The sequence below is a fragment of the Carassius auratus genome, unplaced genomic scaffold (assembly GCF_003368295.1).
Source record: "Carassius auratus strain Wakin unplaced genomic scaffold, ASM336829v1 scaf_tig00031427, whole genome shotgun sequence".
Taxonomy (NCBI): Eukaryota; Metazoa; Chordata; class Actinopteri; order Cypriniformes; family Cyprinidae; genus Carassius; species Carassius auratus.
Window position 1 is genome coordinate 1 of NW_020525923.1, and position 15,214 is coordinate 15,214.

The 15,214-nt window shown below is 36.0% G+C and overlaps 1 pseudogene; it reads left to right on the plus strand.

Moving 5' to 3' along the window:
- Positions 1 to 1,670: 1,670 nt before the first annotated feature.
- On the plus strand, positions 1,671 to 10,137 carry LOC113080498 (DALR anticodon-binding domain-containing protein 3-like; annotated as a pseudogene).
- Positions 10,138 to 15,214: the final 5,077 nt, after the last annotated feature.

The window sequence follows — 15,214 nt, forward strand, 5'->3', positions numbered from 1 at the left end:
TGTAATTTCCATACAAAAAAAGTGTTAAATGGCAATGTCGCTGGATGTGTTTGTTCACGGAGTGTCGGTGAAAATGTCCAAAGCAGTTTGGATGGTAACGGAAACCCATAATGCAGCTGTTTGGTTGACTGACAGCTGGCTATGGATTCTGTGTCCTTCCTTTCTTGCAGGAGCTCAAGAGAAAATTGTGTTGGAAGAAGTCAGGAGTTGGCCTCATTCAGATATGACATGAATGTTAATGTTACTTCTGTGTTATTTCAAATGTATTTGAATATATAGGACAATGTTATAGTTGAGTCAGAAATGTGTGTGTGTGTGTATATGTAGTTCTGATGTTGCTCTGGAATGACACGTTTTCTCCCGGATCGAAGAAATATGTTTCGCCACCGGGAACTTCGTGTCAGCCAAGATTGGCATCCCTTCTGACAATCACAACTCTTCAGAATCTTCAGTATTTCAGTAAAGCACCGAATCTAATACTAAAATGCTTTCGTCAGACATTTGAATTGGTGTTCTGGAATAATGTTAATTTAATAATAAACTAAGAACATTTGTCATACATCACTTTTTTATTTTTTTATTTGGGGCATTTATCATCAAAACTCTCAAATAATTGTTTAGATCTATATGATGATATAGAAGGGAATGATAGAGGTTTGTGTTTTCAATAGCTGAGAACAGGTTTTGGATGATTTGCTTTGTAGATTTTACTTTGGCTAGAGGGTATAAAGTGGAATCTGTGAGCCAGTGTTGCTGTTTTAGTTGTTTTGAGAAGAGATCTAGATCTTACTGTAAACCACAACATGTGACATGTAATCTGCCCAAGTTCAGCTCTTACATACAATTGTTACCTGCAACAAACAAAGCGGAAGTACTCAAATGAGCAACTGAACAACCAGCATTCAAATATGCTTCAGTATGAAGTGTGACCAGGTCTCATTTTGAACTTTTCTAAAGATTCCTATAAAACCTTTTATGGCTGCATGATGTCTTATTACTGTTATAGGGTAATATTTTAGTAATATTTATAGTATTATCAGAAGTCAAAAGTTGAAAACTTGGAGCTTTTTAAACATGTTTATGCTGGAAACAATATTCCTGATGCAGTCAACTCAATAGAGAGAAAGTCAAAAACATTTAGTCAAAATAATTTTTCACCTTTATTCTCCTAAAATCCTAAGTATTCTGTTATAATTTACTAACCTTTTTATCAGAAAGCAGAAAATTAATCGCATAATGTGCATGCTGCTGTTTTAAATATAATGAATGAAAACAGCAGACAAGTAAAGATTTGTAATGCATAATTTAACGATAATACTCTTTTCCTCACCCAAAGCCATCAAATGACTTTGTAATAGTACAATAAGATAAAGTTATGTGGGCTTAGAAGCTGAGAATGAAAAAAGATGACATGACTTGCATTTTTTGGTGCACACATTAATATGTTAAATATCAGTGATAAGAAGGAAAGTAATCCATAGTTTATTTTAAAAAATAGTTTATGTTTTTAAAAATAAAACGGCAGCTTCGGAACAAAATGTATTTTATCAGAAATGCACTTTTACTTTCTGTTCTGTCCTTGACTAAACTGATTTTGCCACACCCAAATGGCGCCTTTACAAACACTCAACCGGTGTTACGTGAAAATATGCCCCCTCTGACCAGTTACATTTTTGTTAACGTTCCGGTCCCCATGCATCTGTTTTGATTGGCGATCAATCCGAGCACAGCACCGCAGTGCTGCTACAGTCAATCTCAGTAACATCCCTCCAGTCCGGCCACTAAAAACAATGTCAACATACTGAGCCTAATTATGGAGGAAGCCGTGCCATTTAGCATCGTGTCCACCGTCAAAGCGTTGAGCGGCGCGTTGAGGAGAGATGCTGAACATGAAGCCGAGATCAGCCGCGAGCGAGAGAAGCTCTGGTTCAAGGAGAGCAGCGGAAAAAACCTGAGAAATCGTGACTTCTTGTCACCCAACACGGTTCTAACGACGCTGTACGCCGGCGGAGAGGTAAGTCTGAAATATATGCTTGCATGTGCGTTTTTTATTTTCTGTGTTATGATCTCTTCTTGGCCTGCACCAGTGACAGATGCGCTCTCGCGCTTCTCCGCATGGCAGTTTCACGCATGGCTTGAGGCGCAGTGTTGGATATTTCATTCAAGCTGTTGCTTGGACGTCTGTTTATGAATCACAGAGTCGCTGACACAAACTTGTCAGAATATAAGCCGAGCTCTGCACAGACACGCAGGGCGCCAGCTAGACTGTTGACATTGGTGGCATCGACCAAACATTTGAACCCTGCGGCAGAAATGATTGAACTCCTCACCGTCCGTTAACTTACATCGAGGTCAGACATGCCAATACCGACAAAAATGGTGTTGGCTGTTAGGAGAACCACAATGTCATAATCACGCCCGGATGTATTACTGTTTTCCTTCAAAAACAGAGAAACCTTGTTTTTTATACTTTCGTGTGGTCATTTGTTTTTTTGAGGGGATTCTCAGGTAACGTTAACGTCATGTTAACTGAATTTTTGTTTGCGCCCCTGGAAAACAAACGTGTAACGTTAAATAAAATTGTAAACAAAACGTTTTGCAATATATAAATGTGCTGTGAAACGAAAAATAATGACAGTAACGTTATTTATTATCAAACATACCTTTTATGTTTAGCCGATGTCCGATTGGGAATCTCAACGAAAATTTGCTGCAGCGGCAAGCTGTTGCTATGGTTACCACAAATGTTCGCTTCGCGCGCTCTATTTTCTAATGTTTTGTGTTTTCTGAAATGTTTGAAAACATTGTTGCGACTTGTATAATTATAAAGAATATATTTTAAATGTTATTGTATAAAATTCAAATTATAAAAAAAATTAATATTTAATTATGTAAAAATTACTTTTTACATACTTTTGACATTATTTGTCAGAGTAAAATCCTAAATTGATTTATTGTTTATGCTGCCTTAATTCTGTTGGTAGGTCAGTGACATGTATGTTAATAGAATATAAAAAGAATTTGGGTGAAAATTTATTGGAAAAAAAGCGAAACAGACTCGCATTGAAGAACAGCAAATTTGTTGGACCAACTTGAACACATTGAAATCTGCATGGGGAACTTTTTCAAGTTATATTTAAAGATAATAATTTATAATAAACATTGCAATATTCCAAAAGAAACCGTTGTCAATTTTGATTTCATGGTGACTTGAAAAGGCAGTCTTTGCATTCATGTTGGTTTTGTGCATTGTTTAAAATCACTTTATAATATTCATCAAACATTGTGATTTAACGAGAAAGTGTCCCGGGGCAGTAAACTAAATATGTAAATTGGTACACTAAATACACTTGTGTGTTTCACGAATGTGTGTGTTTTTCAGGTTCCCTCTGATGTTCTCAGTGGTATTCGCTCTCTTCATGGCAGCGGCGTATTGCCGATAGGAGCCACTGAGGTGACACCAGAAGGCCTGCGTGTGTGTGTGGATCGCTGTGCAGCATTCAGAGGTGTTTTATGTGGAATAACACCATATCTGAGACCTGCTGCTCAGAGACAGGGCTGTGTCCTCATCAACTGCCCTGCTCTCCACACCAAACAAACAGTGCCATCTCCCGATACACTAGCTCTGGGGCAGCTTCGGACCGTTCTCATTGCTGACCACCTCGGAGCTCAGCTCAGAAGACAAGGGTGCGTGCTTTGACTTTTTCGATATTGGCATAAAATTTGTCACCAAAGGACATATTAATCAACTTTTTCTTTATTCCATTTAGGTACACTGTGTCCTTTTGTCCAGCCTTGCCACAGGACAGTGACATTGTCAACTTTCTGAAAACGCTAGGCATTGATTGGCCGACGGTCCCTGTCAGCTGGACCAATGAGGACAGGGAGGAGAAAATTAAAAAAGCTTTAGAGAACTCAACCTACAGAGACAGAGAGATGGAGAGAGGAAAAAGGAGAAGCAGAGGCGAGGAAATAGAGGGAGAGAGAAGAGGGATTAAAGAGGAAGTTAGGATAAACCTTAAACAAGTGGTACAGGACGACAACCTTCAGGGGTATGATCCCAGTCTTGGCACTTGCACAGGTGAGTTGTAATGTGTTTATTAGGGATCTAACACGTTAACTTTCCTGTGGTTTATTTATATATAAGATTTGTGTCTGTTTGGCCAGTAAATGTCATTATTAGGGTTTCATGAGTAGAATGTTTGATGTTAAGATTTTAACTTAATACAATTTTCTAAATATTTTAACCCTGTCATCGAGCATTCGAGTATAAGAAATTTTAGCTTATTATACTTTTACAAATATTAAGCCACATTATGATGAAGCAATGCAAAATATATTTGTATCATATTGGTTATTGACTCTTTATTGAATTTATAACTCGTAAATTTGGCAGTAATACATGAGGTGCGACATGTCAAAGTTGGAATATACAGAAATTGTGCTAGAAATTATAGTTACTGCACAAAAGTACCTCTAGTGGACTTTTACATTAGGTTTGTCACATACTAGCGCTGTGATGAGTATGTTGAAAGAAACAAATGTGAAAATTGTTCCTTTAACTTTTTTAATTTATTTTTTTACATTTGACATTTTACAATTTTCAGTTACTAGCTGCACAAGCAGCATTAAAGGGATAGTTCAGCCCAAAAGTAAAAATTGTCATCATTTATTCACCCTGATGTCGTCCCAAACCTGTATAAGTTTTTTTCTTATGTTGAACATAAAAGAAGATATTTTGAATAATTTTGAATAATCAAACAGTGATTGTTCCCATTGATTACATAGTAAAGACCATCAACTGTTTGAGTACCAGCATTCTTCAAAATATCCTCTTTTATGTTCAACATAAAAAAGAAACTCATACAGGTTTGGAACAACATGAAGGTGAGTAAATGATGATAAAATGTACATTTTTTGGGTGAACTATTCCTTTAAGATGAGATGAACTGGGCCATACTCAACCATGTAAATCAGATTTCTTTACAAGGACTGTTTTACTCCTAGTGTTTCTGTGATAAACTGTTGGATAGCATTAGTTTTCACTCTGTATTGTGCATAAGTCAGTGATTTCTCTGTTTTCAGTGCAGAGAGAAGCTTTGTGTCATCTGGCCCAGCTGGACAGTGCTGCCACAGATTTCCCTGTGAGTCAAATGGACCCTCCGTCCGGATTATATCTGTCTGATTTAAATTAAAGATTTAAAAATTACAGTGAGTCACCATATTTTAGTTGGATGCTTTTAATGGATTTTTTTACTTTAGATCTCTTCAACGACAGCCCTGCATGTCACTTCCTGTCAGGATGAGTTTCGTCAGCAGCAAACAGCCATGTTGTGGAGAGCGGCGGGTGCAACGGCAGTGCAGGTTTCACACTCTCTGTCCGCACAGACACATTTGCCCATCAGCTGTACCAGCGTGCTTTACATATCAAACAATTGCTTTCTGTTTTGTATTTACTGTCATGTAAGCAGGAAGTTTTGGTTTGCACATATCAAAGGACTCATTCTTTTCCCTTCTTTACTTTAGTATCCTATATCTTGTAGTTATATCACAGCTACTACCCATGTTTTGCTACTTCTTAAATAGTAAGCAGCTGGAATTGGGCAAAAATCGTGCTCATTTTGAAAGGATATAATTGTGTCTGATTATATATTTTTCTCTTTCTTATCCTGGAAGAGCAAGTTTATAAATCTGTGTAAAAGCGTGTATAGCTGTTTTAAAATGATTTTTGTTGGGTTAAGTTACACTGATGGCATTAAATCTAAAAGACAATAAAGTAAACCCATAAAAGTTCCAAAGAGTCTTAAGACAATATCAAGCCATTGTAATTCTACCAAATGGGCAAATACACAATTTCCAGCTCAAATGCTGCACAGTTGGAAATACTACATTTTTGCTGGAAAATGAATGAATGAATGAATAAATATTGCTTTCTTCCTCTCTATTAGAGATTGGTGATTTGTGGTCCTGTTAAACTCCTGGAATTCAGATGAATGCAGCTCAGTATCTTCAGTAAGGCAAAACTTTACAACAGCAACTCTGTCATCTCTTTGTTATCCTTTATCAACTTTATTAATTATTATTATTACTCTATAAGTGTTATTGCAGTGTTATATGGTTGGCTGTGTATTGCTGCAGGTTAAGAAAAGCTCAGATGAAAAGAGGCCTCAGAAATGAAGTATGGAGACCAAGTTGAAGGTGTGTTTATTTGTGCATTCTTAGAATTACAGCTTCCTATTCTTAGTGAAATAGCCCAGAATTGGTCTGAGGCATGTTAATACAGGTGTCAACTGATCTGTTCATGTGCCATCAATTCACTTTTTTTAGGTCAGACATGGGATGACATAATTAGAGTCATGACCTCGGCCACAGTGAGGTTTGAACTGCTTTCCACAGTGCACACAAGTCCGGTGAGTGTATTTGCATCTGTGTGTGTAGAATGTATTTTCCTGATGATTAGAGATGAGATGATTGACAGCTGTCTTTCAGGTGACCTTAGATGTTCAGCGGGACAGTGGTGTGTCCACAAAGGGCCCCAGGGGTGGAGTCTTTGTCATGTACAACTGCGCTCGTCTTCACACACTTTTCAGCAGCTATGAGAAAGGGGTGGAGCAAGGTAACCCACACACACACACACACACACACACACACACACACACATACACATGCTGGTTCTTGACTTTAGATTCATGTTCCAAGTAATGTTATTATGATAATAGTCATGGAGAAGTTGTTTTTTAAAGTGCATGCAGTGCCTACACCTAAATCTTAACAACTTGTTTTGTTTACATGTTTAAAATGTACTCTTTGTTAGGCACAATTCTTTTTTGAATGACAATATATGTGAAAATATATAGATTTAACAACAAAAGGCAATATAGTTTGTGCAGTAGAGGTGTGGTATTTTAATTAGTTATGTTGTTTGGGGCAACAGTTTTCGCAATTCGCTGAAGTAAAGAATTCAGCTACCACATTTCTCCATTGGGCCTTCTGATTAACTGCATGTAAAGTAGTAATGTAGTATTGTTTCTATTCGTGAAATAATATCCATGTGTCTACTTTGAAACATGTAGGTCTTTATCCAGAAATTCCTGGAGGCATAGAGCTGGACTTTTCTGCCCTAAAAGAGGAGGTAAAGCAATATGTAACTAACTTGTCTTAATGAATGGTCTTCGGTCACTTCTGACCAGAGAGTTTTACATTTATTTCATTTTTAAAAAATGTTGGCTTCTCTAGAATGGTATGAAACTTGGTGACTTTTATGCCACTTGGTATGTGGACACAAAAAAAAAATTGAGGGCATGATTCGAAAAAGCTAAGTGGTCCTAAAAAAAATAAAAATGGGGAAAAAATTAAAATACAGAAACTTTTTGTGTGTACAATCTACAAATCCCCCACAACGCAATGAAGGGGTGAAACTCTAATGCATCTAGAGTGCAATATCAACACACCAACTAAGACGCACGTGCACACACACACTCTTGTACACACTCTTTTAAACACTCTTTTACACACTCTTGTACACACACACAGACACTTTTGTTTTTGTGAAAAGTGGGGACATCCCATAGGTGTAATGGTTTTTATACTGTACAAACTGTATATTCTATGGCCCTACACCTAAACCTTACTCCCACAGGAAACTGTGCATTTTTACTTTCTCAAAAAAACTAATTCTGTATGATTTATTAGCGTTTTGAAAAATGGGGACATGGGTTATGTCCTCATCAGTCACCCTCTCCTTGTAATACCTGTGTCATACCCATGTCATTATACAGAGTTGTGTCCTGATATGTCACAAAAACAAGAACACACACAAACTCATGAACTGGTGTGACTGTAACACTGCTACTATGTAAAATAATATCAATAATTCAACTACAATGCAGTAAAAAAGTGGACCGCAAGGAAGGGGTTACATTCTAAAACATCAAGAGTGTTAAACTGATACATCCACTCATACACACTTTTTTACACACACACTCACTGACAGACACTCAAATACAGAATTATACATTCTCAAATGAATTGGTATGGCTGTAACCATATAGCCAAAATGAGTCAGAAGACTGAAAAAAGAGGTCAAAATCAGATCAGACCCAGAAGGATTAAGCTCTGCCAAAGCATTTTCTGTTAATTTCTGTTACATTTTTATAGAATTTTAATGTTTTGTGTAATAAAATTCTTTATTTGTTTTATGTAGTAATAATAATGCAAAATCCTACACCTCAAATCAACATTTAAAACAACAAAAAATATAAACCTTGACAAGAAGTAGTCTTTGAGTGCCTTAATATATGTTTAAATCCACAACCTAATAAAAGTAAATATGTATAAAAACAACTAGGGAATTCACAAGCCTCTCTATAGCGTACGTTCTGTTCTTGTGTTTAGTGGAATAGACAGTTGTTTATATGCTGATAATAATGCTATTTAATCTTTAGGGGGAGTGGCTTCTTCTCTTCAATTACCTCATTCCATTCTCTGAGTTGCTGGACCAATCGGGACAGATCCTGGAGCATGAAGGCAGCACAGCCAGAGTGAATTTAAGGACTGAACAGGTACTTTATTTTTATTATTATTATTATGTATACAAATGTTTTGATTCCCATATAGACCTGAGGCTCTTAAAGCTCTTCCTGTTAATCTTAACTGGTTATATTTTATTCTATCAACTGTCTTGGCTTCATTAATAAAGCCATCCATAACTGAAATGTGTGTATTTTGTCTGTCAGGTGTGCAGATTCTTGGTGTCTCTCAGTAAAGATTTTAGCTCCTACTACAACAGAGTTCACATCCTTGGGGTAAGACAATATTAGCTTGTGTGGTTGTTTGTGAATCAATTTATGAAGTTATGTATCTGCTTATATAAGGATATTTTAGATTCTGTTGGACCCTTAGAACTGCTTATTACAAGGTTTTCATCTGTATTTTGCATATTTCTGTTTGTATCAGCATTAACAGTGATTAATGTGATTAAACAAGTTCAGGGCCATTAACTTTCCTCCTTCTCGTTCTCTCTCTCTCTCTCTCTCTCTCTCTCTAGGAGCCCCTGCCTCATCTTTTTAATCAGATGTTTTGTCGTTTATTGCTGCTGAGAGCATTAAGAGAACTTTACCACAGTGCCCTAGACTCCCTTAACCTTCCCCCAATACCCCAACTATAGCATCTCCACTGCAGACATTATACACAAACAGCAACAAATTCTCTCCCTTAACAGCCAGCACTCTTCCATTTCCTTAGTTATTACACCTTAGATACCTTCCTCATAGCCATAATTGCCTGACCATATTGTCTGAATAGCCCCTAATAGCCATACAGAAGGCAGGACAGACCCCATAAATCTGTCGCTCTTCACCCTTTCATCCAATAAATAATGTTTAGTCTGAAAATTCGCCCTTAAAATGTCAACAGAATATGCTTTCTTTCACAGTGAATTGAAATCCTCCTGCATGAGTATGTATTCTGTGTAATAATGTTTCATTGGTGTAAGTGCCCAGCTCTATTTGTTCAACACTGAACACATACTGTATTTACAGCACAGCACCGTTGTTCTTATAGTCTGATAGATGCACACACAAAGTATCTGTCACCACTGTTTTTGATTAGGAATCATGTCTGCATGGTTTGCGATCATTTGGCATTCCTGAAATGTCATGATCTGGGATGCTACTTCTTTTAATATGAATATAGTCTGTATATCTGTACCAAATATAAAGTCTTAATTCTTGAGTTCCCCTCAGTGTCCCTCACTGTATATGCCACTGTAAGTGTACAGGTGTAGTACTGATATACCTCTTGTGCCATATATTTCAGATGCGTCGGTACTCTCACTGTGTCTGGAGTTTTCACAGAGCTGTGCCATACGCCACACAGTGTTCAAAGCCCTGAGAGTTAATAAACACGTTAAGAGTGACTGTAACATTCTCACCTTTCAATGTTTTTGTTAATGGTGATTTCACTCAATGTATTTAAAAAGCAGCATCCCGCAGAGACTTCATTATTAAAAGAGTGTCAACCTCTGAACGGTTTTATTTATTTATTTTAAGTGTGCGAATGTTTGACTCTGTCCATACACAAGTCTTTTATTTATTTTAATGATGAGACTTTACAGTCAGGGTTAATTAGTTAACATCAGTTAATGCATTAGGTAACCAACAGTTTTTTTGTTTTTGTTTTTCACTCATTAATATAGTTTATTTATTTATTTATTAATGTTTGTTCAGAATACATCAACTAATGTTAATTTCTGTTTAAAATGTTTTTTATAGGATAGATGTTTATGTGATGTTAACTTTTAATAGATTAATAAATGCTGTAAAAGTGCTGTTCATTGTTAATGTTAGCAAATGTATGAACAAATATTGATGTATAGAATATAGTAGTTTTGTCATTTCAGTCATGTTTATAAAAAAAAAAAGAGAGAGAGAAAAACTTTGATGTTAACATAACATTTGTCCAGTGAAATAGATTTTTAGGCATTTTACTTGCATGTGATCATTTTTATGTATATCTTCATACTTCATACAAGCACATAGTGCACATCCATAGAAAAAAAAAAAGTTTAGGATCTGTAGGTTTTTTTTTCTTTTCTTTTTTTTGAAAGAATTTAATAATTTTATTCAGCAGGACTTTAAAGTGATCAAAAGTGATAGTAAAGATATTTGTAATGTTACAGAATATTTCAAACAAATTCTGTTATTTTTTACTTACTGTTCATCACACAAGTCTTTAAAAAAATATTACACTTTTCACAAAAATAGGCTACACAGCTCTGTTTGCCACATTAATAATGAGAAAAAATGATTCTTGACAATCACAAAATCAACACTTCTGAAGAATAATGACACTTTAAAAATTCTACTTTGCAATCATGGAATAAATTATATATTTATTATACATTCATATTTAATTATAAATATAGGTCTATCACAGTATTGCTATTTTACTGTATTTTTGATTAAATACAACAAAAGTACTCTCTCCTAACCTTTAAAATGTTAGTGTAGAAAAAAATACAGAGGCATTTGTTTTACTTAAATGTCGTGTTTTTATTCCCAGTTAATATCTCAATTTCTGATCCTAAATGATACTGCATCCAAACTCACAAGACGTGCATTGTGTGGTTTTAATATTAATAAAATTAGAGCTGGAACCAGAATAATGACCCAGACAGGCATGACTAAACATCTCATAATAGTTATGAGTGGGCTGACAGAAGCTCATCCTTTTTTAATGAATTATGTGTTAAAGGGATAGTACAGCCAAAAATGAAAATTCTGTCATTAAATACCTTCTTGTTATTCCAAACCCATTAGACATTTGTTCAAAACACAAATTAAGATATTTTTGATGAATTCTCCGTGCTTTCCTACATACGGCAACACAAATTAAGGTCCAGAAAGGTAGTAAGGACATCATTAAGTTAGTCCATTTGACATCAGTGGTTCATTTGCAATTTTGTGAAGCTAGGACAATACCTTTTGTAAGCAAAACAGTTTATTATCTTCTGTCAGTATTTGGTGTGTTCACAGTTAAACCACTGATGTCACATGGACTATTTTAATGATGTCCTTACTACCTTTCTGGTTCTTGAACATGTCACTTGCATTGCTGTATATGCAGGGTCAGAAAGCTCTCGGATTTCCTCAAATATATTTAAATTTGTGTTCCAAAGATGAACAAAGGTCTTATCGGTTTGGACAACATGAGAGTGATTAATTAATGACAGAATTTTCATTTTTGGGTGAGCTATCACCTTAAATATGCACCTTGAGTCTGTAATGCTCAGTTTTAGGACTGAAAATTAATAGCAGCCACATTGCTAGAAAATGGTTCCAGTTTTCAGTGCTGTGACTGTTGGTTTAAACTCTAGAATACTGCCAGCCAATCTGTCCAGTAGTAACCACAGATGTCTTCATACTAAGAATGCACATGTAGATAAGGACATGACAGGTTTAAGAAAGTTTAATAGCATCATTCAGCCACTAGAGGGCAATCGTGACTTAAGTGGTTTAGGGCTGGTTAAGCTGTCAGTCATCACGCTGGGCATCTCTACATTGAAGACAAAAAAAAAGGAGACTAGTGCATGAAAGGAGTTCAAAGGATGAAGGAGAGTACGCTGTGTAATCGCTACAAGCAATACTGATGTCTTTTCAAGAGGTGTGTGTGAGAGCGAGATGAATGAATGAGGTCAGAGGTGCCCATGGGAATTGAATGATATTTGTAGCTGCCAGGGATAGGTGGAGAGAGAGGGAGAAAATGTGGGTGGAGGAGGGGTGGTGATGATAGAGGCAAGTGATATTGATGAATGTTGTTTTTATTGACTGGTGTGGAACCCTAGACAGGAAATAAGAGTGTGAGGTGGGTGTGTTTTGTGGAGTGTTGGGAAATGACACGGAGACAGATTGTTACTATATCTGTTAGTGTCACTCTAGCAGGAGATCATTTTATTTTGCAGTTTTAGCTACAAAGGTCTGATATCAAGCCTATTCAGAGTACAAACATAGCACACGCCAAGCATCATATATATATATATAAATTGACATTGTCAAGTAAATAGAAGGGGCCCTCTTGCCAGCTGGCCGATAATTTTGGTGCTAATTAGGTGCTAATCCAATGTAATCCCCGTTCATTTTCAGTCTGAGCACAACTAACAGGCTTCGAGGAAATCTGAATTCAGTTCAAACATTCTGTTCACACTCAGAACAGGATTAGTATGTGATTCATATCAGGGGCGAGTCGACTCATGCCCTTGAGCTTTTGAGTGAAGTCTGTTCAAAACATGGCTTATGTTGAATTCTAAGAATTATACTCTGAACACTGATGGAAATGAGTCAAATCAAAGACTCGCATCTTAGAATGACATTTACCTCAGTGGAAAATGTATAATCTTTTTTTTAAAGGCTGAATTTATTTGATCATTAATATTATATTTAAGTTATATTATAGCAATTTAATATAACTGTTTCCCTAAAATATAATTTATTCATGTGATGGTAAAGCAGAATTTTCAGCATCATTACTCCAGTCTTCAGTGTCACGTGATCCTTCAGAAATCATTCTAATATGCTGACTTGGTGCTCAAGAAACATACTAATATTAATACATATTAATAAATAATAATATTGGCAGGTGTTGCATAGCAAATTTCTTTTACTCTTATTATATGCCTTTTGATTGTATTTCCTTATCACACAATGGAATCTAAAGGTGATAAATTACACCACCATTTTCACACTTCCATTTTTTATATTCCTTGTTTAATCCCATCAGGTATCAGCCGAGACTGTAGTGTTGCCAGAACAGTCTGCCTCACCGCAGAATCTAATTAAAACAAAACTGGAGTCTGTCAAGCTTCTGGTGGTTCCAAGTGAAGTCCTCTGTGTGTGTGTGTGTGTGTGTGTGTGTGTGTGTGTGTGTGTGTGAGAGAGAGAGAGAGAGAGAGAGAGAGTGATTGTGTGTCCCAACAACATGCTGGAAAAAAATCTTCCTCAAAGCCTTTGGGTTCCCTCTATCAAACTGAAGCTTAGAGATTGCGGTGCCGTATTTGATGTAGATCTCTCAGCTGAAACTTTTGATAGTTTGACAAATTTAGACTAGAGCTGAAATAATATTTTGGTGGGTTGAGATCTTTGAGACTGCGCAAATCTGTCATTTAAAACTGTGTCAGAACAGCTTCATGTGATCTTTCTTTAACCATCAATAAAGGGTGAAAAAAGCTTTTTTTATTTTCTTCTTATTTTAAATAGTAGTAGGCTGTTTATGGATAAAAAGTCTGCTTTATGAATCTGTGCCATACTTTGAACGTGTTTCTTTGGCATAGTACTACAAACAGAGTCGCTTAAAATTTAGTTTTAGACTGAGAGCAAGTTCTGCTGGGGAAACAGGAGTACAGATGATAGCACAGTCAGTAGTGTATTTCACAGCCATCCAGGCTTGTGTAGGTGTGCATTAACAGATAAAGACCTAGTGGAACAGCTTCCTCTTTCTTTCTTTCTTTCTTTCTGTTTCCTCCTCTCTCACTTTTTCTTTACCTCTGCTGATAAAAAGTGGTTTGAATTATATAATAACCATTTGCTGACTTTTAGTTAGATATGTCTGTTCACAGACCTTCCTTTAGAGAGGGCAGTCTCCCTGGTTTTCTGAAGATAACAAGTCTTTAAATGTGAGTTGTTGTCCCCAAATGACCCCCGAAAATGTAAAAGCGATTGCCAGTTTTATGAAAAATAATAAGCAACAGGTGTTCTTCTGACCACCATGATATGTTTGTTGATGGGAATTCATGGTTATATGTCACAGAAAAAACAAATCAAAATTTCTTGCTGTTGTTGTATTTTACATGCTACGTTGAAAAGTTAGGGGTATTCAAAAGTTTAGATTTTTTTTTTTGAAAGAAGTCACCAAGGTGCCATTTATTTTATAAAAATACAGTTTTTTACCTAATATTGTGATTCTATTTTATTTATATTATATATAATTGAATCTGATTGTATTATCATGTGTCTTATATAGGCATGGGTCTGTCAGGCTTCAGATACAGCAGCTTGGTGAGAAACGCAGGTCTAAATCCTGAATAAGACAGCAAGATACCGCTCTCATCTGATGCTAATCCACCTTAATCCCAGTTCACTTTCACTCTAAGCACAACTAGAGCGGCTTCCAGTCGATCTGAATTCAGTCCAAACATTCTATTCACACTCAAACAGGATTATTCATATCGGGGAAGTCTCAGATGAGCTCATATGTCTATGACTGAAGCGTGTTTAATACATGGCTGCTCTATAAAGGCATTTACATCCCATGCTGGAACGAGTTAATGTGCTCCTCCTCTTTAGATGTAATAGGATCCAGTAAGATTTGTTCTCATTAATATAATATGACATAATCTTCAGGGTAATAAAGGCACATCGCCAATTCTTTTTCATTAAATTACACCCTTTTTAAGAGCTGGTATAAGAGGTGTTTTAATATATGTATACTCTTATTGATGATTGTATGCTGTGCTGATGATACTGATATTAATATCTTAATATTGAATGATATATATATTTTAAAGAATGTGTTTGTGACATTTGATTTGAACTATAGGCAAAATGAAGATACTGTAAATATATTGTAAATGTAAATATTTCATGTTTATCATATTTTTAGTAATTTGCATTATTTAGATTCTCTGTGGTAGTTTAGCATGGGAGGTGCAGTTTCATATATG